The sequence below is a fragment of the Mobula birostris genome, chromosome 17 (genome assembly GCF_030028105.1).
Source record: "Mobula birostris isolate sMobBir1 chromosome 17, sMobBir1.hap1, whole genome shotgun sequence".
Classification (NCBI taxonomy): domain Eukaryota; kingdom Metazoa; phylum Chordata; class Chondrichthyes; order Myliobatiformes; family Myliobatidae; genus Mobula; species Mobula birostris.
This window is the reverse complement of record NC_092386.1, coordinates 68,620,750-68,648,536: the sequence shown is the minus strand read 5'-3', so window position 1 is coordinate 68,648,536 and position 27,787 is coordinate 68,620,750.

The following is a 27,787-nucleotide window of genomic DNA, read 5'->3' as shown; positions in this document are numbered from 1 at the left end:
GCAGTGTGAAGCCACTCTGGACCTTGGACCCAAATCATAAGGTAGGAAATGCAAGGCTATCAGTGAAGTGTAAGAAGCTGACTGAGCCCAGTGAAAATGGGCTCTCAGAGCTGGAGAGGACAAAGCATTGTACAAATTTTATCAATCTTTATACGACCACTCGGCCGCTTAATGAAATCCTCTTAAATAGTTGTCAATAAATACTCATGCTACAACCCAAAGATCTGATCACATCATTCTGGTTAAGGCTAAAGGATCAGTGTGTAGTGGTCAGTAATCTGTGCACAGTGTCTAGAACAGTTGTAAATAGGTTGCAGATCTCTTTTTGAAACCTCCCAGAGCATGGCTGGTTTGTGTTAAAACAGCCATTGCAAATTGTGTTCTTTTCATCAGGAATAGTGACATGCTAATTTGCCAAGGGACATTGTAAGCGCTCCTTAGCAGTATCACTGCTGACTGCATCGAACAAAGAAAATTCTTAAGGATTACTTAACGCAATACGGAGGTGACAACTGCACATCTGCCTTTCCCCGTGCGAATGCGATACTAGCAGTAGCAACAGACTCCAGCTTCCTGGTGAATGGTTGGCAGTTTTCCATCACTCATTCTCCAGCTGGGATGAAAACCTAGGCTTCTGAATCAGGATACTACTTGGGTCCAGTGCAAGATGCCGATGAATCCAAAAATAGCCAGGTCTGCACATCTAGTGCTGGCTCACTTGAAGGACATCACAGGCCCCCTGCTGGACCCCTGCAGTTTGCTTATCGGGCAAATAGGTCAGTGGATGATGCAGTCAACATGGGACTGCATTGCATACTACAACACCTCGACAACCTAGGAACTTCTGCGAGGGTCCTGTTTGTTGACTTCAGCTCAGCGTTCAACACCATCATCCCAGAAATCCTCCAATTCAAACTCACCCAGCTCACTGTCTCCACCGCCATCTGTCAGTGGATCACAAGCTTCCTGACTGACGGGGTGCAGCAAGTGAGGCTGGGGAGCATCATTTCTAGCACCCGGACAATCAGTACCGGTGCCCCCCAGGGATGTGTGCTCTCCCCACTGCTCTTCTCCCTTTACACTAATGACTGCACCTCACAGGATCCATCTGTTAAACTCCTGAAGTTTGCAGACGACACAACTGTCATTGGCCTTATCTGAAATGGTGATGAGTCTGCATACAGACGAGTGGTGGAACGGCTGGGCTTCTGGTGTGGTTAGAACAATCTGGAGCTAAATATGCTCAAGACTGTGGAGATGACAGTGGACTTCAGGAGGAGCCCCCCAATACTCCCCCCACTCACTATACTCAACAGTATTGTGTCTGCTGTGGAGACCTTCAGGTTTCTGGGCATCACAATCTGCCAGGACCTGAAGTGGACACCCACTCTTATCAAAAAGGCTGAGCAGAGGTTGTATTTCCTACGTCAACTCAGGAAGTACAACCTGTCTCAGGAGCTGCTGATTCAATTCTATTCAGGAATAATCTAGTCTGTTCTCTGTTCGTCCATCACTGTCTGGTTTGGATCAGCTACCAAACAAGACAAGAATAGACTTCAAAGAACTGTCAGGGCTGCGGAAAGGATTATTGGTGTGAAGCTGCCCTTGATCCAGGACTTATATGCATCTAGAGTCAGGAAGCGAGCAAGCAGCATCATTGTAGACCCATCACACCCTGGACATCACCTGTTCCAGCTCCTTCCTTCTGGTAGGCACTTTAGATCACTGTATGCCAAGACAAATAGGTATAAGAACAGTTTCTTTCCGTGTGCCATCAGTCTTATGAACACTTGAATTTTAGTCTATTATAAACCAAGTCCACCTGTACATACACAGGTATACCTCACTGTATATAGTTCACGATTATTTACACTATTGTTTTGTTTGCTTTTTGATTCTGTACAGCGAGAGCTCAAGGAAACCGGCATCAAATTTCCTGTATGTGTCCACATACTTGGCGATAATAAAGGATTCTGATTCTGATTCTGCACTAGGCTATATGAAAGGTGAAAATCTATTTGGGGATATTTTTTGGCCTCTATGGGACATGAGTCATTCCATTCCACCCAGAGTGTTCACACATCAGTTGGTAATAATAGATTTGGGTAGCAGAACCACTGGTGAAGTCAGTCCATAGGTAGCACAAGATGAAGAGCTAGACACTATGATGATTCTCCTCTCTTGACACGAAGGTTTTGAGTAAATATACCTGCAACTTCTTCTCAAAACTGGAAAAGCCACTTGATAAATTGCAGCTGAGGCTCAGTGCACAGACAAGTTGTACAGTCCAAGAGGAAATAAACATTGCTGGCACTCTTCTCATTCGCAGCCCAGATATGGTTGTTGGGCTGCGGCTGCCCTTGATTGCCCCCAGATCCACTGTGGAATACGCACAAATACTGTAACTTCTCCTGGAGTGGAGGACTCCCGTAGGTGGTGGAATTATTTGTGCCTGATGTTCTCAGAGTTCCTCTCATAGTCCAAATGGAAGCATTGGAAAGAAGGTCTAAGGGATTTCTCTCATTGCGGTGCTCATTTTGCAAGACGAAGAAACTGTTCCAGGATCATTGCAAGACATTGGGTGATAGTCAGAACTGAGCATGTTCTAATTTAGAGCAGAGTTTACTGGCAACAGGAACCAATGGCTGTTGTCTTGCTTGGATTTACCTCAGGCCCATGAGTTTACAGAATGCTAGCTCTCCACATCAACACGGCCCCCCACCCTACATCATGACTCTAAACTTCCTACATCATGACTCTAGTTCAAAGGAAATCTGTTTTGGGGCACTTTGAGGTCTTTAAAAGCTATCCAAAGATGAAAGTTTTTATCTTTCTTTGCAGTTTCATTGCTAAATGTTTATCAAACAAAAGATCCATTAATCCGTATCTACCTCTGTAGGGCAACAGAGTCTTTGAAATCTGTTCATTCATTACGTAAGGTATTGTGAGGTAAAGTGTCTCCAAAAAGTTACTCTTCAGTGAATGGTGTAAAACATGGCTGTCACAGATCTTTCTCACCTAATTCAGGATTTGTTTAGATGATTTGTAGCAGGGGACGAGGGGACCAGGATTCATCAGGATTAAGGTGAAAGGGGAAGTTTTTGCTGCTCTTTCTCTCAGATCTGCTCAACTGCTCACCCCCATTTTGTCAGAGAGAAGGGACAGTTGAGAAAAAGCAACGTAGAAATACAAGCTTCTTTGTAATTTGTTTAAGATTATTTCCACAGATCTATAAAATACTGCTTGGAATGCATTCCTATGTCACCATTCATGCAGCTTGGGAGTAGGGTGCTGTTTCTAAAGTAACTTTTCGGTCATTGAGAGGTACAACACAAAGACAGACCCTTGGGCCCACAGAGTCTCCACTGAGCACCATCTGCCCACATACATCGTTACTAGTTTTCAGTCTCCCCAAATCCCCCAATCTATGCACCAGGGACAACATATAGTGGCCAATTAACCAATCAAACTGCATGTCTTTGGGACGTAGGAGGAAACTCACTCATTTACAGGAAGAACATGCAAATTCCACACAGAGAGTGCCTGACATTGGGGCTGAATCCATATCTCTGCCAGGAAGGAAGCAGCTCTAACTGTGTCACTGTGCCAGACTAATGCTCCTGATATGTTGGCCTCTTATTTAAAGGAGGTAGTAGATATTGTCCAGGAACATACAGCTGGAGAGCTGGTTTTGGGAGACAGATTGCAGTGGTGGAGCACTTCATTTTCTTCCCTGGAGGTCTGTAACAAGTGATGTATCACAGGGATTGGTACTGGGACCTTTGCTGTTTGTCATATACGTAAATGATTTGGACAGGAATGTAAGTGGTCTGCAAAGTGTACTGGTGACACGAAACCTGTTGGAGTTATTGATAACAAAGGAGGTTGTCTAAGGACACAGAGTCATTGGAAAGTTGAATAGAGCAGTGGCAGATGGAATTTAATCCAGACAAGTGTGAGGTAATGCTGGCAGCATACATACCCTGAGTAGCAGAGACCTTAGAAATACATGGAAACATACATAGAAAATAGGTGCAGGAGTAGGCCATTCGGCCCTTCGAGCCTGCACCGCCATTTATTATGATCATGGCTGATCATCCAACTCAGAACACCGCCCCAGCCTTCCCTCCATACCCCCTGACCCCCGTAGCCACAAGGGCCATATCTAACTCCCTCTTAAATATAGCCAATGAACTGGCCTCAACTGTTTCCTGTGGCAGAAATTCCACAGATTCACCACTCTCTGTGTGAAGAAGTTTTTCCTCATCTCGGTCCTAAAAGGCTTCCCCTCTATCCTCAAACTGTGGCCCCTCATTCTAGACTTCCCCAACATCGGGAACAATCTTCCTGCATCTAGCCTGTCCAATCCCTTTAGGATCTTATACGTTTCAATCAGATCCCCCCTCAATCTTCTAAATTCCAACGAGTACAAGCCCAGTTCATCCAGTCTTTCTTCATATGAAAGTCCTGCCATCCCAGGAATCAATCTGGTGAACCTTCTTTGTACTCCCTCTATGGCAAGGATGTCTTTCCTCAGATTAGGGGACCAAAACTGCATACAATACTCCAGGTGTGGTCTCACCAAGGCCTTGTACAACTGCAGTAGTACCTCCCTGCTCCTGTACTTGAATCCTCTCGCTATAAGTGCCAGCATACCATTCACCTTTTTCACCGCCTGCTGTACCTGCATGCCCACTTTCAATGACTGGTGTATAATGACACCCAGGTCTCTTTGCACCTCCCCTTTTCCTAATCGGCCACCATTCAGATAATAATCTGTTTTCCTATTTTTGCCACCAAAGTGGATAACTTCACATTTATCCACATTAAATTGCATCTGCCATGAATTTGCCCACTCACCCAACCTATCCAAGTCACCCTGCATCCTCTTAGCATCCTCCTCACAGCTAACACTGCCACCCAGCTTCGTGTCATCTGCAAACTTGGAGATGCTGCATTTAATTCCCTCATCCAAGTCATTAATATATATTGTAAACAACTGAGGTCCCAGCACTGAGCCTTGCGGTACCCCACTAGTCACCGCCTGCCATTCTGAAAAGGTCCCGTTTATTCCCACTCTTTGCTTCCTGTCTGCTAACCAACTCTCCACCCACACCAATACCTTACCCGCAATACCGTGTGCTTTAAGTTTGCACACTAATCTCCCGTGTGGGAACTTGTCAAAAGCCTTTTGAAAATCCAAATATACCACATCCACTGGTTCTCCCCTAACCACTCTACTAGTTACATCCTCAAAAAATTCTATGAGGTTCGTCAGACATGATTTTCCTTTCACAAATCCATGCTGACTTTGTCCGATCATCTCACCGCTTTCCAAATGTGCTGTTATCACATCCTTGATAACTGACTCCAGCAGTTTCCCCACCACCGACGTTAGGCTAACCGGTCTATAATTCCCCGGTTTCTCTCTCCCTCCTTTTTTAAAAAGTGGAGTTACATTAGCCACCCTCCAATCCTCAGGAACTAGTCCAGAATCTAACGAGTTTTGAAAAATTATCACTAATGCATCCACTATTTGATCCACTAAATGTTGATATATACTGAGAGAGCTTGGAATGCAAGTTCATAGCTCCCTAAAGGTGGCTCTCAGGTGGATAAGGCAGCAAAGAAGTCATATTGCATACTTGCCTTCATAGGTCAAGGGATCAAATTCAAGGCTTGTGTGGTCATGTTGCAAATGTATGAAACATCGGTCAGGTTGCACTTGGAGCATGGTGTAGCCGTTTCAGCTGTCACACCAGAGGAGCAATGTGGTAAAATTAGAAGAGATTGACCAGGATGAAAGGCTTTAGCTACAAGGAGTGAAGAGTATGAGGAGTGACTTTATTTTTCTTTAGAGGGTACAGGTATGGGTATTGGTATTTGATCCTCCAGAATATTCCGCGTAGGAATTTAAACTGGAGGTGGCAGTTTTTTTTTTACAAGGTCGAGTTGCAAGCTCGACATCAACCTGGCACGGATGGAGAGTGCGCTTGGGAGCGGTCTGTCACTGAATCAAACTCGGGGACCTCCATTCTCGAGCCCGGCGCTGATCTTACTGCGCCACCAGCCGACTTGATAGATGTTTATGAGATTACGAGGGGATTGCTGGGGTAGACAGTCAGATTCCTTTTTTCAGTGAAGGTGAGTCTGTAACTGGACAGCATATGTTTAAGGTGAGAGAGTAGAAGTATAAGGGAGATCTGAATGGTAAGTTTTTCACACAGATGGTGGTGGTTATCTGTAATGAGTTGCCAGAGGAGATGGTGGAGGCAGATACAATTACAAGACAATTTGGACAAGCTGTTGAATAGGAAAGGCATAGAGTAATATGGGTCTAGTACAGCTAAACTGGACTGGCAGAGAGAGGCATTGTGGTCAGCATGCTATTGCATCCTAATGAGTCATACAGCTCTATCATGCACAATAATGTAAGTACCCACACAAGCAGTAGAATTGTTCAATAAGCATGTGTAAGACTCACTCCCACTCTTCTTGTGCTTCCAGCTGGGTACAGGTATCGATATATCCAATGTTATGATGACAAAGTCTGTCATCTTCTTCAAGGAATGTCTAGTCAGGTGGTATAGTCCGGAGAAGAGTTTATTCATCATATACTCTGGGAAAGCCGTAGATTCTTTTTCATTCCCACATGTTCCAACATATACCTGCCTCTTCCTTTTCTTACATTTTGTCCTATTAAGATCTTGTAAGTCAGCAGAACTTTTTTTTCCAGATTCATTTTGGGTCATACTAAGAGTATGAAAATTCATTCACAATACCAGAAAATACATTTTTAGTGAGGATCTAAATAGTCAGATAAAGAGATACCAGCAAAAATCCTGCTTCTCTTCAAACTCACATCACATTGAACACACTTCTGAATTGAAGCAATTGTGGGAAATTCACCTGCATGGTTTGTACTGATTGTACCTCAGTAGTGGTATTCCCTTCCCTTGAGTCAATGGTTTCTGAAATGGGTTCAAATTCCACTCTAGAGATGTTAATTCATTGCCTAAACCGAAGGAGCTGTATGGTAGCCAGAGAAGGGACTGCAGATGCTGGAGTCTGGAGCAACAAACAATCTTTCCCTCCTAAAGATGCTGGGTGGAGCAGCAGGAGGTTTGCACTGAGGAAAGGGATAGTTCTCAGATGAGACCTGAAGCAGGTGCTTATTTTCTCCATCTAGTTGAAGTAGAAGAGCCCATGTCGTGGCACAGTGCTGAAGAGAGGAAGGGAGGCTCACACCTATTGTCCTGGCCAATGTCTGGTCATTATTAAATTGCTGCCTTGTAGTAATCAGTGATGCAGAATTTGATTTCCATATTTCCTGTGATACACTGGATACGGCCATTCAAAATCACTTTCCTGGATACAAATTATTTCATAACTTTGTCTTGCTTTCTTTCCTTTTGTTTTCTCTTTGTGCCTTCCTTTCTCTTAGATATATGCCATTGAATTTATTTGCAATGTGACAATGTTCAAGTCACCTAAATATATGTCTTTTGTATTTCCAGCTGTTGAAGTGTCTAAAAATTATATAGAGGTAATTAAAAAAAATTTCACACCTCATTTTTGTCATGAATTTATAATTTTGGAGAAATTGGCTCACATAATTGATTCTCTTCTCTGTTTCAGCCACTCTGTGGGAGGATCCATTTAGATACAAAATGCCCCACCAAGTATGAACCAGTGTGTGGTACGGATGGGATCACCCATAACAACGAATGCTTTCTTTGTCTCAAAATCCGGTAAAGACATGTTCTTGACTTGTTCATATTGCAGCTGCATTTTGTTGTCACGTAGGACAAAAAAGTGCAAATGGAACAGCATCTGTTATACTGGGTTCTCAAATGAAGAGTTTCAGCAAATGTTGGAATTCTAGCTCATCAAGTCATCTAGTTTCTGACCATTTGCAGGTAATATTTTCCACAGCATTTAGAGTCATACAGTCATAAAGTTAAATACACCTGGTCCATACCAACCATGATGCCCCATCCAAACTAGTCCTATTTGTCTTCCAAACCTTTTCAATTCACGTTACCATCTTTTAAATTTTGCTATTGTACTTACCTCAATCACTTCTTCCGGCAGCTGACTCCACACAGATACTACCCTTTGTGCAAGAAAGTTGTCCTTCAAGTTCTAATTAAATCTTTTCCTCTCACCTTTAACCTATCCCCTCTAGTTTTTCATTCCTCAACTTTGGAAATAGACTGAATGCATTCACCCTATTTATGCCCCTCATGATTGTATACAGCTCTATAAGATCACCTCTCAGTCTCAGTCTAAGGAATAAAGCTCTAACCTGTAAGACCTCGCCCTTTAATCAGTCCCTTAAACCCTGGTAAACCCCCAAATCCTTGTAAATATTTTCTGAACTCTATCTAACTTAATAACAGGGTGATCAAAACTGAACACTGTGTTCTGTATAACTGCACCATGATCTCCCAGTTTTTATAATCAATACTCAGACACCTCTTCCAGTGAATCATGTACTTGTATTCCAAGGTCCCTCTGTTTTACATCAGTCCCCAGGGCCCTACTGATGACTGTGAAAGCCCTACGTTGTTTTGACTTTCCTAAATGCAATGCCTCATACTTATTGGAATTAAACTTCATTTGCCATTCCTTAGACCCCTTACTCAGCCAGTCAAGTTCCTTTGTAATTTTTAATAATTTTCCTTTCTGCCCACATTCTACCTATTTTAGTGTCATCTGCAAACTTACTAACCATGCCCTATACATTCCTATCCAAATTGTTGATATCGATAACAACAATCGGCCAAGTACAAAGGCACACCACTAATCATGAACCTCCAGTTCAATAAACAACCCTCTACCATCACCCTCTGCTTTCTAGCATCAAGCTAATTGTGCATCCAGTTAGCCAGCTCTCCCTGGATTCCAAGTGATCTAACCTTCCAGAGCAGCCTACCATGTGGAACTTTATCAAAAGCCTTACTAAAGTCCATTATCTACTGTCTTACCTTCATCAACATTTTTGCTCCCTCATTAAAAAAACTCAATCAAGTTTGTAAGAATCAGAACCAAGTTTATTACAGTATCTCTGACATATGCTGTGGAATTTATTACTTTGAGGCAGTAGTATAGTGCAAGGCATAATTGGCTGAATGTTGTCAAGATCTTGATGCATGCAAGTAATGCCAGGTTCATTGGTGAATGGAATAAACAGTGATCAGTCTTCAATGAGAATTCCCACTTCACTTCTGATGATGAAGAGATCATATCTCGTGCTGACTACGATTTACCAAGGGCCCTTGACACCACATTTAGATAAATTCTGCCTTGATATCAAATGCACTAACTGTAACCTCAGCCCTGGGCTATGACAGCTGAGTGGTGAAATCCAAATCTGTGATTGGTGAGTATCTTATCAGAAAGCCAAAGGCACCTAACATCAAGCAACACACATCAAAGTTGCTGGTGAACGCAGCAGGCCAGGCAGCATCTGTAGGAAGAGGTGCAGTCGACGTCACTGCACCTCTTCCTACAGATGCTGCCTGGCCTGCTGCGTTCACCAGCAACTTTGATGTGTGTTGCTTGAATTTCCAGCATCTGCAGAATTCCTGTTGTTGGCGCCTAACATCATCTGGATTGCATTTGTCCTGCCGTTAGTGAGCAGGCCACGTATGGGCGTTTGCATATTACCAGATGGGTGTCAGTACTCTGCTTGGCTGGTTCTGGAGCACAGCTGGGGTATGTTCTGCTCCTGTGCCTTTGCTGCGCCCATGTTCTCAGTCAGCCCCAGATATCATGTGAAGGAAACAAATGTGCTGAAGCTTGATTCTGTGATGTTGAGGATCCCAGGAAATCCCCTCATCTATTAAATAGTTAATTGTCCACCTCTATATAAGATTAAATGACTGACTTCTGTATTTCAGGACAACTACATCTCAGGTCAAAATTCAGAAGTTTGAAGAATGTTGAACTGGGTTTTACAGGAATCTCAATCTCTCAGATGAACACTGAACTGACTGCCATTCTTGCCAATTCTACTTGAGACTGACTGATTTACTCTTCATCATGTATGGGAAAAGTTAAATATTGACAAGTTCAGCATTCTATGAAAAGGAAAATTCCTAACCTATAGTCTTCAAGTTTTAATATTAAATGTAATTTAATAAAACTTGACAGTACAGACTTCCCTCAATCTGTGCCTTGTTGCTATTACATTCTTACCTCTGAATCAGAATGTTGTAGATTTTATTTCCTACCTCAGAGACTTGAGCAAAATCATTTGGGTGCTTTTGTGATTGCACAACAGAACCATCAGCTGACAATGGTTTCCAGTTTTCTCAGAAAGATGATTATGCTATTCTGTGGCCAGAATTTATTCTTCAACCAACATCACAACATCTGATTACCTGATACTGCAATTTGGGGACTGTGCTGTCTGAAAATTGGCTGCTCAATTTTCTATAAGTGACTACTTTTCAAAAAAACATTGAAGGAAATTGAATCATTACCTTTCAGCCATTCAGTAGACCAGGTGATTATAAACACAAGAAGGTCTACAGATGCCGTAAACCCAAAGCAACATACACACAAAATGCTGGAGGAACTCAACAGGTCAGGCAGCATCTATGGAAATGAATAAACCGTGAACGATATGGGCCAAGGGAGAAACTGAAAAGGGAGAGGGAAGATGCTGGAATAAAAATGGAAGGGGGATGGGAAGAAAGAAGCTAGAAGGTGATAGGTGAAGCCAGGTGGGTGGGGAAGATAAAGGGCTGGAGAAGAAGGAATCTGATAGGAGAGGAGAGTGGGCCATAGGAGAAAGGGACCCAGGGGAAAGCAATTGGTAGGTCAGAAGTAGTAAAAGGTTAGGGTGGGAAATAAAAGAGAGGAGGGAGAGGGAAATTGTTTTTATTGGAAGGTGAAATTGATATTCATGCTATCAGGTTAGATGCAGAATGTAAGGTGTTGCCCCTCTACCCTGAGTGTAGCCTCATTTTGGCTGAAGCGAAAGCCATGGACCGATATATCAGAACGGGAATAGGAATCAGAATTAAAACGTCTGGCCAACAGGAATTTCTGCTTTAGGTAGATGGAGTGGAGGTGCTCAGAAAAGTGGTCCCCCAATCTACAATGGGTCTCATCAATGTAGAGCAGGCCGCATCAGGAGCACTGGACATGACAGATGACCCTAGTAGATTCGCCGGTGAACTATTGTCTCACCTGGAAGGACTGTTTGAGGTCCAGAATGGAGGAAAGGGAGGAGGTGAATGGGAAAGTGTAGTACTTTGGTTGCCTGCTGGGATAAGTGGCAGGCAGGAGATTCATGGAGAGGGACGAATGGACAAGGGGATTGCGGAGGGAGCGATCCTTTTGGAAAACAGAGGGGAGTGGGAAAAATAGATGTTTAGAAGTACAGAATAGAAACAGGCCCTTTGATCCCTCTAGTCTATGCCAAACCATTTAACCTGCCTACTCCCATGGACCAGTGCCCGAACTGTAGCCCTCCATACCCCTACCATCCATATACCTATCCAAACTTTTCTTAAGTATTGAAACTGAGCTCAAATGCACCACTTGACCCTGAGTGAAGAAGTTTCCCCTTATGTTCCCCTTAAGCTTTCACCTTTCAGTCTTAATCCATGACCTCTAGTTATAATCCCACCCACCCTCAGGGGAAGAAGCCTGTTTGCATTTACCCTATCCATACCCCTGTGTTTTATTATGCAATGAATCTTTTTGATTTAGTCAGTTCCCACATTCTCAGAACATAATCTGGACTTGACTCTGAAGGCTGCATCATAGAAAATGTCATTTTTCAGAGTAGTTCAGGCAAGTATTGGAGGTATTAATAAGAGTTGTAGGTTCATCCAATATCTTGGCCAAACTTCTCTCCCATAACACCGCTGAACTGAGATCATAAGCTGTTTGTATGACCTTGTAAGTAGATCAGATGTATAACAGAGATATGAAAAATATGCATTCACATCTGTTCCTTCTCCTCCTGTCCCATGTAAATCATTGCTTGATAAGAAAACGGTAACTTCTGTCAAACATTTTATTCAAAGAATGAATACAAAGAAACAACACGTTGAAACCAGAAAGCTATCTAATATCACTGGACAACAAATTTTTTCAAAAGTGTTGCTACCTCAGAATTTTTTTTTGTTTATGATAGACTGCTTGAAGATGAACACAAATATAATTTCAGACTATTTGTATCACATAGGAACTTGGAGAAACAACAAGTTAATTTTTATTGAATATAATGTGTTTAATCGCATAATGGCGCAATAGTTCAACTAAGTTAAAAATATTCTGTTAATGATTTTCATTTGTACTCAGTGTCTGAGGCTTCTTGTTTAAGTGTCCAACAATATTTTGCCAGCATTGATAGATTCCAGTTGCCCTGGTGTCTTTTCTCCATGACCGCAGTGTCCTGGTGAAACCTTTTATCATACTTGTCACTAACAGCAACAAGATTTGCAGGGAAGAAATCTAAATGAGAATGCAGAAAATGAATTTTTAGTAACATGTTGCATTTCATGGTTTTATATGCTTGAAGCATGCTTTCAACCAGCTGCATGTAGTTTGGTGCTCTGTAGATGCCGAGAAAAATTTCAACAACTTCTTTGAATGCCTTCTATATGATTTTCTCCGGTCGCACTAGAAATTCTTCAAATTGCCTGTCATTGATGACCTGTTTGATTTGTGGACCAACAAAAATGCTTTCCTTAATCTTGGCATCAGTTATTCCAGGAAGCATCTGTCTCAAATATCGAAATCCTTCACAGAAATTTTTGTGCCTGGTGATAGCAAATTCCATCCTTACAGTCCTGAACCCAATAGTTATTATTAAAACCTGTCCTGCCATGCAGCAGCTGCCCAAGCATGTCTGGACAAGATAGGAAACTTTTCAGCTTATATTGTAGGCAGCATTTTAATTGACTTGAATTATGAATTGAAATAATATTAAAAAAGGGTGTGTGATAGGGAAATTTCATGGTGATTTTCATGATCAGTAGCCCAAAATTCATAAGATAGACCTAAAGGTATTCAGGAAGCAAAATCTTTGTTGTCCAGTGTATTTAACAGTAACAGAATAGATGTATACTTTAAGAAAGAAAACAATTATCTTGAAAGGTTTTCATCAAATCACTTGTACAGGGTTTTTGACAGAGTAACTCCACTGTCAGCAGCAACAGTAAATAATGCTGTCATTTATCCACTGTTGAAGTGAAAATAGTGGTCAATTGGACTGATCATATGATTTTGATGTTCAGGATGGGATCTCTCACTGGTCTAAGTGAAGATGAATTCAACAACTTCCATACTTCTGAATCTTGATTTTCAGCCTTGTAGCCCTGCAATGTAAAAAAAAGCATCAGCTTTTCTGCAAACAAAAGCACAGGTATCAGAACTGGAAGCATTATGATGGCATTAATCTACCTTGATCTAATCTGTCAAACCATTCCAAATGTCAAGAATTTGCTGTACGTAACTAGGACCACAGCTAGTTAAGCAATTTATGCATGAAGTGAATTTATATCTTCCTTGTCTTTGGAAGCAAACTAAACTAAGCGACTTCCAAAGAAATCACTGAAGCTGTAACAAATTGGCATCACTGTAGGGGCTAAGAACAAACGGGCAGCCTGAGCTTTTCTTTCAGTCCTTTTTGAGCTGTGGACATTTTCTGTAGGAATTGGATGAACAATAATTTGAGATTGAGGTCAGGATTGAACCCAAATCACTGGATAATTGAGACAGCAGCTCAGCTAGAAGTGCCATTGTGGCACTCTTATTTAGATGGTGGTTGAATTTTTTTTCAGCTTTTCTGTGGTCAGAGCTTGTTCTGCTCCATCACATATTATGTCAGTGAAGACTGTACCAACATGCATGTCCTTGCCTTGAGAAACAAAGGATGGTTCTTCTGAGCAAATTGCACTAGATGTCTACATACGGTGGTTACATGTAAGTATGGGAGCCTTCTGTGAAATGCAGGCTCAGAACCACAATTAGAATCAGGATCGTGCATTTTTATCACTGATATACATAGTGAATTTTGTTGTTTAATGGCCACAATATACTATAAGATGTTACTGCAAGAGGCAAAATAAATAAATAATGAAAAAGACAAATAACGAAGTTATGATCATGGGTTCAAGGATCATTCAGAAATCTGATGGCAGAGGGGTAGAAGCTGTTTCTAAAACATTGAGTGTGGCTCTTCAGGCTCCTGTAACTCCTCTCTGATTGTAATAATTTGAAGAGGACTTTTCTCTCATGTGATGGTCTCTAATGACGGATGCTGCTCTGTTAAGCTACCTCTTGAAGAAACCCATACACCTCAAATTGAACTACATCATACAGACACAAACACCAGCAATGATACCCAACCATTGAGGACACACACACACACAGACCAATGATACCCATCCATTGAGGACACATAAACACACACACACACACACACACACACTCACACACAGCAAGGGTACTGATCCATTGAGGGAATGTGGCTGTGCTGACTGTATCAGAATTTATTCCTCGTCCCTTATCTCCCATTAACTGTATGGCTTACTGAGCCACTTCAAAAAGCACTTCTGAGTCGAGATCCTTGCCATCGCTATAAGTCACAAATAGCTCAGTGGTTAAGGGTGGCAGATTACACAGGTAACATGATGAAATTCGAACACAGGACCCCAGGTCCACAGTGCCACAAAGATATTAATAGCAGTAGCATTTTGACACTGATTTCTTAGGTAAGGAAGAAGAAACCTGTTTTAACAAAACAGTAAAAAAGTCTCATAATTCAATGTGCCTTGATACTGAAGAACTGGACACAATCTAAAGATTATAGATGGCAAAGATACGGGAGATGAAGGAGGCTATTTATTTATTTATTGAGATAGAGCATGGAATAAGCCCTTCCGGTATTTCGAGCTGTGCTACCCAGCAATGCCCCGATTTAATCAGAGCCTAATTACAGAATAGTTTACCATGACGAATTAATCAACAAGCTGGTATGTTGTTGGACTGTGGGAGGATACCGGAGCACCCGGAGGAAACCCACACGATCACAGGGAGAGCATACAAACTCCTTACAGGCAGCATCAGGAATTGAACACGGGTTGCCTGTACTGTAGTGTTGCACTAACCACTACAGTGAGTGAGGCAGGAACCGAACCCGGGTCGCCTGTACTGTAAAGTGTTGTGCTAACCACTACAGTGAGTGAGGCAGGACCAGTGGTGTTACTGGACTTGCTAATCCTGGTTTCTCAAGTCCTGGCAACATCCTTGCAAACCCTTTCTGCACTCTTTCAACCTTATTTGTATCCTTCCTGTAATTCGGTGACCAAAACTGAACACAATACTCCAGATTCGGCCTCACCAATGCCTTATACAACCTCATCATAACGTTCCAGCTCTTATACTCAATACTTTGATTAATAAAGGCCAATGTACCAAAAGCTCTCTTTACGACCCTATCTACCTGTGACGCCACTTTTAGGAAATTTTGTATCTGTATTCCAAGATCCCTCTGTTCTACTGCACTCCTCAGTGCCTTACCATTAACCCTGTATGTTCTACGTTGGTTTGTCCTTCCAATGTGCAATACCTCACACTTGTCTGTATTAAACTCCATCTGCTGTTTGTCAGCCCATTTTTCCAGCTGGTCCAAGTCCCTCTGCAGGCTCTGAAAACCTTCCTCACTGTGCTCTGTTTCCTTTCCCCATCCCAAAAGATACAGAGATAGCAGGTTATGTGACAACTGTGAATTCACTGGTCCTCCAAGAGGACCACAACCTTGTCATAGGTTTGCTTGCCTCAGTGGCCTAGAGAACCATGATGGCTAGAGTCAGGGCTCTTGGTAGGGTCACTCATTCCAAACAGGTCAAAAGGTAGAGGCCAGACTAAGAGTGGTCCACTGGTCCTCCAGGTTTGGGGGTTCAGCTCAGGACTAACAACCCTGACTGGTAAAACAAAACTGTTACTAAAACAGCAATGAAGAATCCTTCTATATCTGTGTGCAACGTATAGACAGGCAGAGATGGAGGACCTTTATTTCTGTCCCAAATGCCAGCAGTGCAAAGGCAGTAAGTAAGTGATAATTTACCAATACGTAGGCAAGTTGTGAAATCTGGAAAGAGCAGATGGGAACACGATTAACAAAAAAAATGGGATTGGTGTAAATGGGTGCTGTGGACTTGACAGGGCACAGGGCCTGCTGCATTGTCGTGTGAACCTTTAATTCTATAACCTGTTCACAGCAGCGAAAAAAAACATTAGACTCACATGATGCTTTCTATCATATTCAACGTATTCAGTAGCATCATAGTTACCTGAAGTATGACTGTCAGGAGATATTAAGGCAAACAGCTATTAACTCAAGACGCTAACTTTTTCAATCAGTCTTAGCGGAAGGTACAGGAATGTCTGTATTGTATTTATACCAATGAAGATACGCAAGAAAAACATTGCCCAGAAATAATTTCAGTAATAATGATACTGCTAGGTACAGAATTATTACATAAATATTTATAAAGGATAGATTTCATGTCAACATTGCTATTTATAAAAGTTACTTAAAGTAAAGTAGTAATACTCATTTGAAATAATAAAGAAATACTATGATCTTGTGTAATTGTGGAGAGAAAATCAGGAGAGGTGGGGTGTGAAGAAACAGCAATTTACCATAAATTCTTTCACTCTATTATACAAGGCCAGAATGGATCCCAATCTGTGAAATAGACATGATTAACTCAAGAATGAATTTCAATTTATATAACCTCTCATCAAATTCTTCAAGATTTCCCAGTGCAGAAACCAATTAAATAAACGATTTGTTTTGTATTTTGGCAGTGGAGATATATTGATCAGCACAATAGAGTTTTGTTTTGCACAGAGAACAATAGGTGCCTGTAACGTGCTGCTAAGACAAGCAGTAGAAGCAGATATGATAGCAGCATTTGCAAACAGGCGGGGAATGGGTGGGCATGGATCATATGCATTAGTTTAATCTGGCATCAGGGTAGGTGTAGACATGATGGGCCAAATGGCCGGTCCTTTTCTGTACCTTCCCATGTTCTGTGTTCTATGTTCAATCAATATTGGGTGCATGTCATTACAGGGAGGCATAGTGATGCGGCAGGTAGTGCTATTCACTCACAGGTGCTTTTGATCTTAATCATATTCTGACTATGTGGAGTTGGCATGTTTTCCTGAAGGGTTTGTCTCCTTGATGGCTGGCCCTGTTTCGCTCACGTCCGAAAGACATACATTTTGGTAGGTAATTTGGTTACTATTGTATGGTAGGATAACCAGGAGTCCTGACATAGACTCACTGGACCAGTCATAAGGAAATATGAATTCAGCCAGTGCAAATTAAGTATTTCATTGGCTGCGATTCTACATCTTTCATTCTCAATATGCTGTGCTGCCTAGCAAGTAACAGACAGCAGTGATTTAGCAATATTTTCTTTAATATTTTGTCTAATTTTATGTCCATGGCCTGAGTGCTGTGCATTAGACCTAGTGGTCTAACCCTTCCTCTGACCTCTAAACCCATCCAGTGGTGGGCAAGTTCTGAGCGGTATAAAGCCTCTCCTCAAGTTTCTATTTTCAAAGAACAGAAAAATGTCATTTTACCAAACTGCAGCACATAGTCAACGTTCATTGCCATAGGTCACTCCATTTGTTCCACAAACCAGAGCGTGGATTTCGTCACACAGCGGGATCCTCTTAGGTATGTCTTTACAAAAGGGCTGGATCTGAAGAGAGAGTTAACTGTAACACTTCAGAGTCCAGGCTGGTGACATGAACATTCAAAAACAAGGAGTAAATGTGCACATCTTACCTCCATTTTTAGTTCACTTGCTGCAGATGAAAGAATCAAATAAAGAATGATTGCACAATAGACACCAACTTTTATCAGAAAATCGCAAAGTATATGGAATTTCATTGATAGCTTACAAGCTTCTCATTATGCAAAATAACATAAACTTTATTTTTAAAAATTCTGGTTATAATAATTCTACCAATAAGTTAGTCAAATAGCAAATTCCATTCCATAGGTGAGATTGCCACCCCTTTTCCTATTTTCTGTCTCAGCTGCATCTGCTCTTAAGTTAAGGCCTTCCATATTAGGTCATCTGAAATGTTCTCCTTTTTTTTGGGAAATATGGCACCTCTTCTGCTGTGATTGATGGAGCCTGATCTTGTATTGACTCCAACCTCTGCTCTCATTCTTCTCTCCAAAAAGAAAAGGGGCAGATTTTGCTTTGTCATCACATTTCACCCTCCCAGTCTTGGCTTTCAATTATCAATGCCGCCAGCTCCAATGAGATCCCACCACCTAACACAGCTTCTCCCCATTTTCACCTTCCACTGTGACTCTCTGGTCCACTCATCCCTCCCTTCCTGACCCCTGCAGTTTCCCCTGTGGCCATAGAAGTTATTTACACTTGTTCCTAGACTCCTTCCTCACCTCCATCCAGGGAACTAAATAGCCCTCCAGTTCACATGCTTCTTCTTCAGCGTTGTCTACTGCATTCGGTGGTCCCAATGCAGCCCCCCCTACTTTGGAGCAACCAAGCCCAGACTAGGCAAGGCATTTGCAGAGTAGCCACAATCTGCCTGCAGTGGCCATCCTGAGTTCCTGATTGCATGCTACTTCAATTCCCCTCCCACCCCACACAACCCTGTGTGAATCCTGAACTGGTATTTTAGCAACTGTATAATGTGATTCCAGATATTGTTCTGCTGGTTCAGGACCAACTGGAAGAGGAAGCTGGATAGTTTCCCCCCCTTCAGACTGTGGTGGGATGTGGGTAATCCATCCATCCCTCTGTTGAGGGTATGTAAGAGAGTTTAGCAAGGAGTGAAACTCCTAAAGTGACACTTTCAGAGGGAGATCCTCAAATTCCTGCATCAAGACATTGAGGACATTACCCTGTGGCAGACGTATAAAGAGAAGAGACCTTCAGCTTGATGAGTCCCGAGGTGTGTACATCAGGTTAGGATTTAGTTCCTCCAAGAATTGGACTATGTTCCATCTAGTGAGGATTCATGCAGAATTTTTTGTGAGCATCTCCCAAAGGTCAGAAAGTGGTAAAAAAAAACTGTTGTGATGGGAGATTAGTGAGGAAGGTCACACTACAGCAGGGGTTCCCAATCTTTTTTCTATGCCATGGACCCCTACCATTAACCAGGTTGGGAACCACTGCACTAAAGGTTCATCTGGATAGATGGGTGACTCCAAGTGCTGGAAGTAGTGCAGGAGTTCCCTGTGGCTGCTTCCCTTCTCAGACAAGTATATCATTTTGGGTAGCATTGGGGAATAGTCTGTCAGGAAAGCAACAGTAGCCAGACCAGTGGCGCCATGACTAGCTTTGGTGTACATGAGGCAGAGTCAAAGTGTAAGAGAGTTGTAGTGATAGAGGACTCCGTGGTCAGGGGCACAAACAGACTTCTCCGTGGCCACAGCCAAGACTCCAAGGTGGAGTGTTGCCTTTCTGGTGCCAGGATGAATGATATCTCTGAACAGGTTCAGGGCATCCTGAAAGGCAAGGGTGAGCAGCTAGAGCCTGTGGTCCATATTGGTAGCGACAATATAGGCAAGAAGAGGGATGAGGTCTTGAAAAGGAAAGTTAGGGTTTTAAGTCGAAGATTATCTCAAACAGGAACAGGTCCTTTGTCCTACTATGGTAATTACTCCTTATGCCACATTCTAGTTGAATACATGGCTAAAGAACAGTAGGTCAGAAGGCTTCAGATACCTGGATCATTGGGCTCTCTTCAAGAGAAATTGGGGCCTGTATAAGAAGAATGAGTTCCACCATAACAGGAGGGGGACTAATACCCTTGCAGGAAGTAGAACCAGTACTACTCAGAAGGAATTAAACTAGCCTGGTAGGGGGTGGGAACCAGAGCAGTGGATTGAGGGGAAAGTAGAGGTTAGGTCAGTTTAAGTCTGATAGGAAGAACAGGCATGGCTAGATTAATGGACATGGTGTGACTGACAAACTGAAGTGTATTTACTTTAATGGAAGAAATATAACAGGTAAGGCACAAGAGTTTAGAGCCTGCATCAGTGCATGGATCTATGATATTGTAGATTTTCTAGAAACTTGATTGACAGAGGGGCAGGACTGACAATGTTCCCGGGTTTAAGTGCTACAAACAAAATAGAGAGATGTGTCAACGATGTTGGAGAGGTGCACAGTGGCCCTTGGAGAGGACATCCTGGAGGGTTTCATCCAGTGGAACGATATTGGTACAACTGAGAAATAAGAAAAGTGCAATCACTATGATAGTTATACTATAGATCTCCAGCAGGGACGAAAGGAGCAACTGTGCATCCAGGTTATAAAAAAACATTAAAAAGCAGCTGGGTTGTTGTAGTCCGTGATTTTAATCACCCCAATATTAGAACACCCTTGGTGGCAGAGGTAGATGGGGCAGATTTTGTCTGATGCATCCAGAAAGGTTTCTGAAAGCAGTATGTGGTTAGCCCAGCCAGGGAAGGGGCAGTACTAGATTGTGTGCTGAGAAATGAGCCTGGCCAGGTGATTGAAGTTTCAATAGCAGAGCATTCATTTTGGGAACAGTGACTAGAGTTAAAGATAAAGCCTCAGGGAGAGGTGTTAAAGTGGAGCGGGCTGAGGTGACTAATTATAACAATATTAGACAGGAACTGGCGAGAGTAGATTGAGAATGGCTGTTTGTTGCTAAACCACATGGAGTCCTCAGCAAGTTGGTAAGCTGCATTCAAAACCGATTTAAGTCACAGAAGACAGAGCGTAGAGGTAGCGTGGTGTTTCTCTGACCAGAGGTCTGTGACTGTTGTGTTCTGCAAGAATCAGGAACTGGCTCTCTGTTGAATGCGATATAAATGTAGGGAAATGTAGGAGGTTGAACTAATATCTGCAGATGACACGAAAAGTTGTGGATAGTGAGGAAGATTATCAATAAGTACAGCAGGATTTAGTTTAGTTGAAAATCTGGGTGGCAAAGTGACAGATGAAGGTTAATCTGGACAAATTTTAGATCTTAGATTTTAGAAGTTTAAATGCAAGAGGAAAATATGCAGTAAATGACAGGATAGTTATAAAAATGTTGATTTGAATGTTTGCATTTATATATTTGATTTTTTTTTATGAAGAAAATATTTTAGAATAAAAACTGACTCCCCTTATTTTAGCCCTGATCACACATCTTTCTCTAAGTTTTTCCAATGTGCCTTCTTCAAAAGTGTTCTGATGGTGAGACTCACCTTCTGCTCTTGCAATTGCTACTAAAGAGTATGGTTTTTCATATGCATCCTATGAAATTTAGTTTCATAGGATATGAATAATTTAGTTCCCGCTAAATTATTTTATTATATTTATTTAACAGCTGCTCTGGGCAGGAAATCTACACAGCCTGAAAGCTGTCCTGCACTTTAAATTTTTTTTTGTAATATGTTTACTATGAATATTTAGAATGTTTAGAATATTTAGAATTAATATCTACAAATTAGAGACTTTCTGTGATCTCAATTATACACATTTCCTAAAAGTCCCGATAAGAACTTATTAGATGTAATTTCTCATTTGAAACCTTTTCATAATAGTTCAATATCCAATATTTATGGCATATTACTGGGAATGAGAAATGCTCCTTTAGGAAAAATTAAGAATCTCTGGGAACAAGATTTACAGATATCAATTTCAAAGGAAACTTGGAATGAAATTTTTAAATTGGTTAACACTTCATCGTTATGTGCTCACCACTCTCTGCTACAATTTAAAGTGGTCCATAGGGCCCACATGACTATCTCATTTTTATTCCGATATATTTCCCTATTGTGATAGATGTAACAATGGAGAAACTTCACTAATTCATATGTTTTGGACACGTCCGAGTCTTGAAAAATACTGGAAGGAAGAATTCCAAACTTTCTCTGTACTTTTTAAAGTAAATTTTATGCCTAACCCTTTGACTGCCTTATTCAGTATTGTTGGAGGAAAGGATATTATTTTGGAGAAATCTGATTTGCACATCTTGGCTTTTATTTCTCTTATAGCTAGGAGGGCGCTCTTGCTTAAATGCAAGGATGTTGTTCAGCCTACTCACGCTCAATGGTTATGTGATGTTATGTCATGCTTAAATTTAGAGAAGATTCGTTGCTCAATTTCTGAATCTAGCCAAGACTTTCAAACATTGCGGGGACCATTTTTGAACTACTTTCAAAACCTTTGATTTGCTGTTAAAGTACAGATATTGGCTAATAACATATTTCACTATATGATAAGGGTTTTTTTTCCTTTTTTCTTTCTTTACCAAACAGCTTTGATCTTGGTAGTGGGCTTAGATTCTTTTTTTTTGTATAATAAATTATCATATTTCAATATTATGATTTAATTTAATTTTCATGAATGTAGAGTAATGAAATCGCAACTGTGATTCAGATATAATGTATTTGGTATTATTTAATTTTTTTAAACTTATAATATATATCTTGTACTCTGTATTCTTCGATGTAGAAATTAGTAAAAAATATTGAAAAAGAATGAAAATTGGAATAATGACATACTTCTGATTTTGTTTATTGATTTAAGGCTTAAATGAAATACAGTACAACAAAGAAAATCTTCCATGTTTTGTAAACTTTTTCTTGTCTGTTTATTACAAATCCATTGTCTATAAACACTGTCCAGATTAATTTCACATCCAGATGAAAGATATTGGCCAGTGGTTTATTAACAATGAGATAACAACTCCCATTCTGTGTTCATTGTTATAATTTGTAAAAATGTTGTAACTCGAAACACTGACAACGTAAATACATTGAAGCTCTAAAATGTTTCAAAGTAAAGGTTGTGGTATGTTCATTATTTAGAAAAATTATGAATATACTCATTAACGTATAATACTGGGAGAAACTCCCCTATTCTTGAGAGTGGGATACAATAGAGCAACCATTGCCTCTGAGACTATATCGACTCCCAGAATTCTTAGGCTTCCAAAATACCCTGCATGCTATGACCTATTTCATAAAATGTTGTCGCTATGGTTTTGTAGACAAATCTGGAAGGAATTTATGTGCATGGACCGCATGATGTATTAATTTACAATGTGAACTCCTAGTTGAATAAAGCATGAAGCTGCAGCTCCAGAGGTGGCAGGCAGGGCTTTAGTTAAATGCTTGCCTATGGAAGAGCATCTGCAGTGCTGATGTGTTAATATGAATTATACTTGGAGTGGAGAGAATCAGAAAGCAAAGAGAGTGCCCGAAGAACTTGACTAGAAAGCATGAGTAACTTACCCAGAGTGGAGAGGAAGAAGAAGATGAGAGCAAAAGATGAGAATGGTTTCATTCTCCTGTAACAGCTGTCTGGTCAGTGATGTGCAGTCCTTGTCCTGTACTGACACTGGTCTGTGTTGAACTGCACAGAATGGAGTCGGTGTATTTAAAAGGATGGATGCTCAGTGACTCATTGAACAATATCACTAGTACAGAGGGTCAACATGATCTAGGATGTCCCAGCAGTTAGCAATCATACTCAGGAACAAGTGCTACAGTGCTAAGCAATGCACATGCCTAGGCACAGCATGAAGCTACAAGGGCACAATCACTTGAGGGTCATTCAGACTCGAATATCTCTGTGTTAGAATATACAGTGAGTTCTGCACATCTCCCTAATGCTGAAAATAACCAATAATGATACCAGGCTGTGTCCTTGTGTATAAAGTGTTGGTAAAGTATTCCCCTGTTCAAAATCACCCTGTGTACTCTTAGCAAATTGGCAACAGTTGGAACTGGAATTGGTACTGCTATGCATATGGCTGTTAAATGCTGATTGTATGTCACTTTGGTTGGTCATTGCATATGGATTCCTGCTTATGTATTGAAATATAACACACTGAATGACTATTTGTCCATGACAAATGCATGGTGAGAAGAAGCAAAAGGACATAGCGCACAATGCTGGAACACTATCAAAAATCAAAAAAAAAATGATGAAGATTCTAGAAATCTGAATTGAAAACAAAATTCTGGAAATACTCAGCAGACCAGGCAGCATCGGTTAAAAGAAGCACAGGTAATGGTGACCTAATATTATGGAAAGCAGTCCTTGAGTAAGACTCATCTCATTGTTGGTTATAATGAGCTCAGGTCGGAATTTTCACTCATTAGTTAAAAGCAAAGACTTGCAACATAGCTCCTGGATGATATGTCAGTGGCAACATGATTCAGATTCAACATGATTCAATAGAAGGCTTAGTATTTTTTCATCAGGCTACTTATGATGCTTTAGTTATCCAAAAAAAAAACAATTTCAGCTTCCCCACTAAAAAAGTTTCAGTATTTTAAATTCCCTCTAACTAGGCAGCAGAACACTGCTCTCACTAAAATGGTGACTATAAACCCCGTGGGTTTTGGAGTGAACTTTAATAATATATAAAATTATAAAGCCATAAGCTATAGTAGCAGAATTATGCCTTTTGGCCCATCAAGTCTACTCCACCATTTGTCATGGCTGACCCCCAGTTCCCTCCTCACTCCATTTCCTGCCTCATCCCTGCATCCCTTCATACCCTGACCAATCAAGAATCTGTCAACCTATGCCTTAAATATACCCAATGACTTGGACTTCACAGCCACCTCTGGCAGCGACTTCCACAGATTCACCACTCTCTGGCGAAAGAAATTCCTCCTTTTCACCGTTCTAAATGGATGTCCCTCTATTCTGAGGCTGTGCCCTCTGGTCTTAGACTCGAATACTATAGGAAACATGTTCTCTACATCCACTCTATTGAGACCTTTCAACATACGATAGGTTTCAGTGAGATACCCCCTCATTCTTCTGAATTCCAGTGAATACAAGCCCAGAAACATCAATCAGTCCTAATATGATAAGGCTTTCATTTCCTTATAAAACTTCAATATTACATCAACACACATCAAAGTTGCTGGTGAATGCAGCAGGCCAGGCAACATCTCTAGGAAGAGGTACAGTCAACGTTTTGGGCCGGGACCCTTCGTCAGGACTAACTGAAGGAAGAGTTAGTAAGAGGTTTGAAAGTGGGAGGGGGAGGGGGAGAGGGAGATCCAAAATGATAGGAGAAGACAGGAGGGGGAGGGATGGAGCCAAGAGCTGGACAGGTGATTGGCAAAAGGGATATGAGAGGATCATGGGACAATATCCTTTTTGCCTATCACCTGTCCAGCTCTTGGCTCTATCCCTCCCCCTCCTGTCTTCTCCTATCATTTTGGATCTCCCCCTCCCCCTCCCACTTTCAAATCTCTTACTAGCTCTTCCTTCAGTTAGTCCTGACGAAGGGTCTTGGCCTGAAATGTCGACTGTACCTCTTCCTAGAGATGCTGCCTGGCCTGCTGCGTTCACCAGCAACTTTGACGTATGTTGCTTGATTTTCCAGCATCTGCAGAATTCCTCATGTTTACGTTTTTAAATTCAATATTACATCCTTGCTTTTATATTCTAACCCTCTCAGAATGAATGTTAACTTTGCATTTGCCTTCCTCACCACAGAATCAACCTGCAAATTAACCGTTAGGGAATCTTTCTCATTTTTTTTTGCACCTCAGATTTTAGAATTTTCTCTCCATTTAGAAAATAGTCTGCCTTTTATTTCTTCTACCGAAGTGCATGACCATACACTTCCTGACACTGTATTCCACCTGCTACTTCTTTGCTCATTTGCCTAATCTGTCTAAATCCTTTTGCAGCCTCCTAGCTTCCTCAAAGCTACCTGCTCCTCCAGCTATCTTTGTGTTATCCACAACCTTGGTCACAAAGCCATCAATTCCATCATCCAAATCGTTGACATACAATGTGAAAAGAAATGGTCCCAACATAGACTCTGTGGAACACCACTAGCCAAGCAGAAAAGGATCCCTTTATTCCTACTCTTTGCCTCCTGCCAACAAGCCAATGCTCTACCCATGCCAGTATCTTTCCTGTAATACTGTGGACTCTTAACTTGTTAAGCAGCCTCATGTGCAATAACTTATCGAAGGCCTGAAAATGCAAGTATACAACACCCTACAATCCTCCTTTGTCCATCCTACTTGTTACTTCTTCAAAGCGTTCCAACAGACTTGTCAGACAAGATTTCCCTTTGAGGAAACCATGCTGACTGCAGCCTATTTTATCATGTGCCTCCAAGTGCCCTGAAACCTCATCCTTAACAACCGACTCCAACATATTCTCAACCATTGAGATCAGGCTAGTTGACCTATAATTTCCTTACTTCTGCCTCTCTCCTTTCTTGAAGAGTATTATGACATTTAGGATTTTACAGTCCTCTGGAACCATGCCAGAATCTATTGATTCTTGAAAGATCATTGCTAATGCCTCCACAATCTCTTCAGCTGCCTCCTTCAGAGCCCTGGATGTAGACCAGCTGGTCCATGCGATTTATCTACATTCAGACCTTTCAGTTTCCCAAGTACATTCTCCCTGGTAATGGCAACTTCACTCACTTCTGCCCCGATACTCTTGACCTTCCAGCATACCGCCAGAGTCTTCCATGGTGAAGATGGATGCAAAATATTTATTTAGTTCTTCTGGCCATTTTCTTCTCCTCCATTCCTACCTCTTCAGCATCATTTTGCAGTGGTCTGATATCTAATCTTGCCTCTTTATACAGTTGAAGAATTTTTGTGTCCTCTTTAATATTATTGGTTAGCTTACCTTTATATTTCATCTTTTCCTTCTTTATGGGGTTTTAGTTACTTCTATTGGTTTTTAATAGTTTCCCAACCCTCTGTCTTCCCACTAATTTTTGCACTATTATATGCCTTCTCTTTGGCTTTTATGTTGGTGTTGACTTCCCTTGTCAGCTATGGTTGTGTCACCCGGTCTTTAGAAAGCTTATTCTTCTTTGGGATGTATCTATCCTGCTGTTTCCAAATAGCTGCCAAAAATTCCAGCCATTTCTGCTCCACCGTCATCCCAGCTGGTGTCCCCTTCCAATCAAATTTGGCTAGCTCCTCTCTCATGCCTCTGTAATGCCTTTACTCCACTGTGATACCGATACATCTGACTTCAGCTTCTCCTTCTCAAATTTAAGGGTGAATTCAATCATATTATGGTCACTCTTCTCTAAGGGTTCCTTTGCCTTAAGCTCTCTAATCAATTCCTGTTCATTACAAAACACCCATTCCAGAATAAATGATCTTCTAGTGCTCAACTATGAAAAACCACCTTGTAGGTATTTTACAAATTCCACCCCCCCCCCCAGGATACTGCACCAAAATGATTTTCTCAATCTACCTACATATTGAAATCCCCCATGACTATTGTATCATTGCCCTTTTGGATTGCCTTTTCTATCTCTTATTGTAATTAGTAACCCCACATCTTTGCTACTGTTTGGAGACCTACATATAACTCCCATCAAGTTCTTTATACCTTTTCAGTTTCTTAACTCTACCCACAAGGACTCTACGTCTTTCTAAACTATGTCACCACTTTCTAAGGATTTGATTTCATTTTTGACAACAGTACCACCCCAACCCCTCTGCTTACCTGCCTGTCCTTTCCGTTAAGCTCCCAGTTGTAATTTTCATTCATCCACAACTCAGCAATGCCAACATCATACCTGTCAATCTCTAACTGTGCCACAAGATCATCTACCGCATTCCATATATGTGGGTATTCAAATATCTACAGTCCTATATTCATCATCCTTTGATTTTGTCCCCCGTTTACAGTGCAGCTCATCCTGTTGACTGCAATTTTGCCCTATCATCAGCCTGTCCTTGTTAGCAATCTCACTACACTCTGCCTCAGTTTGC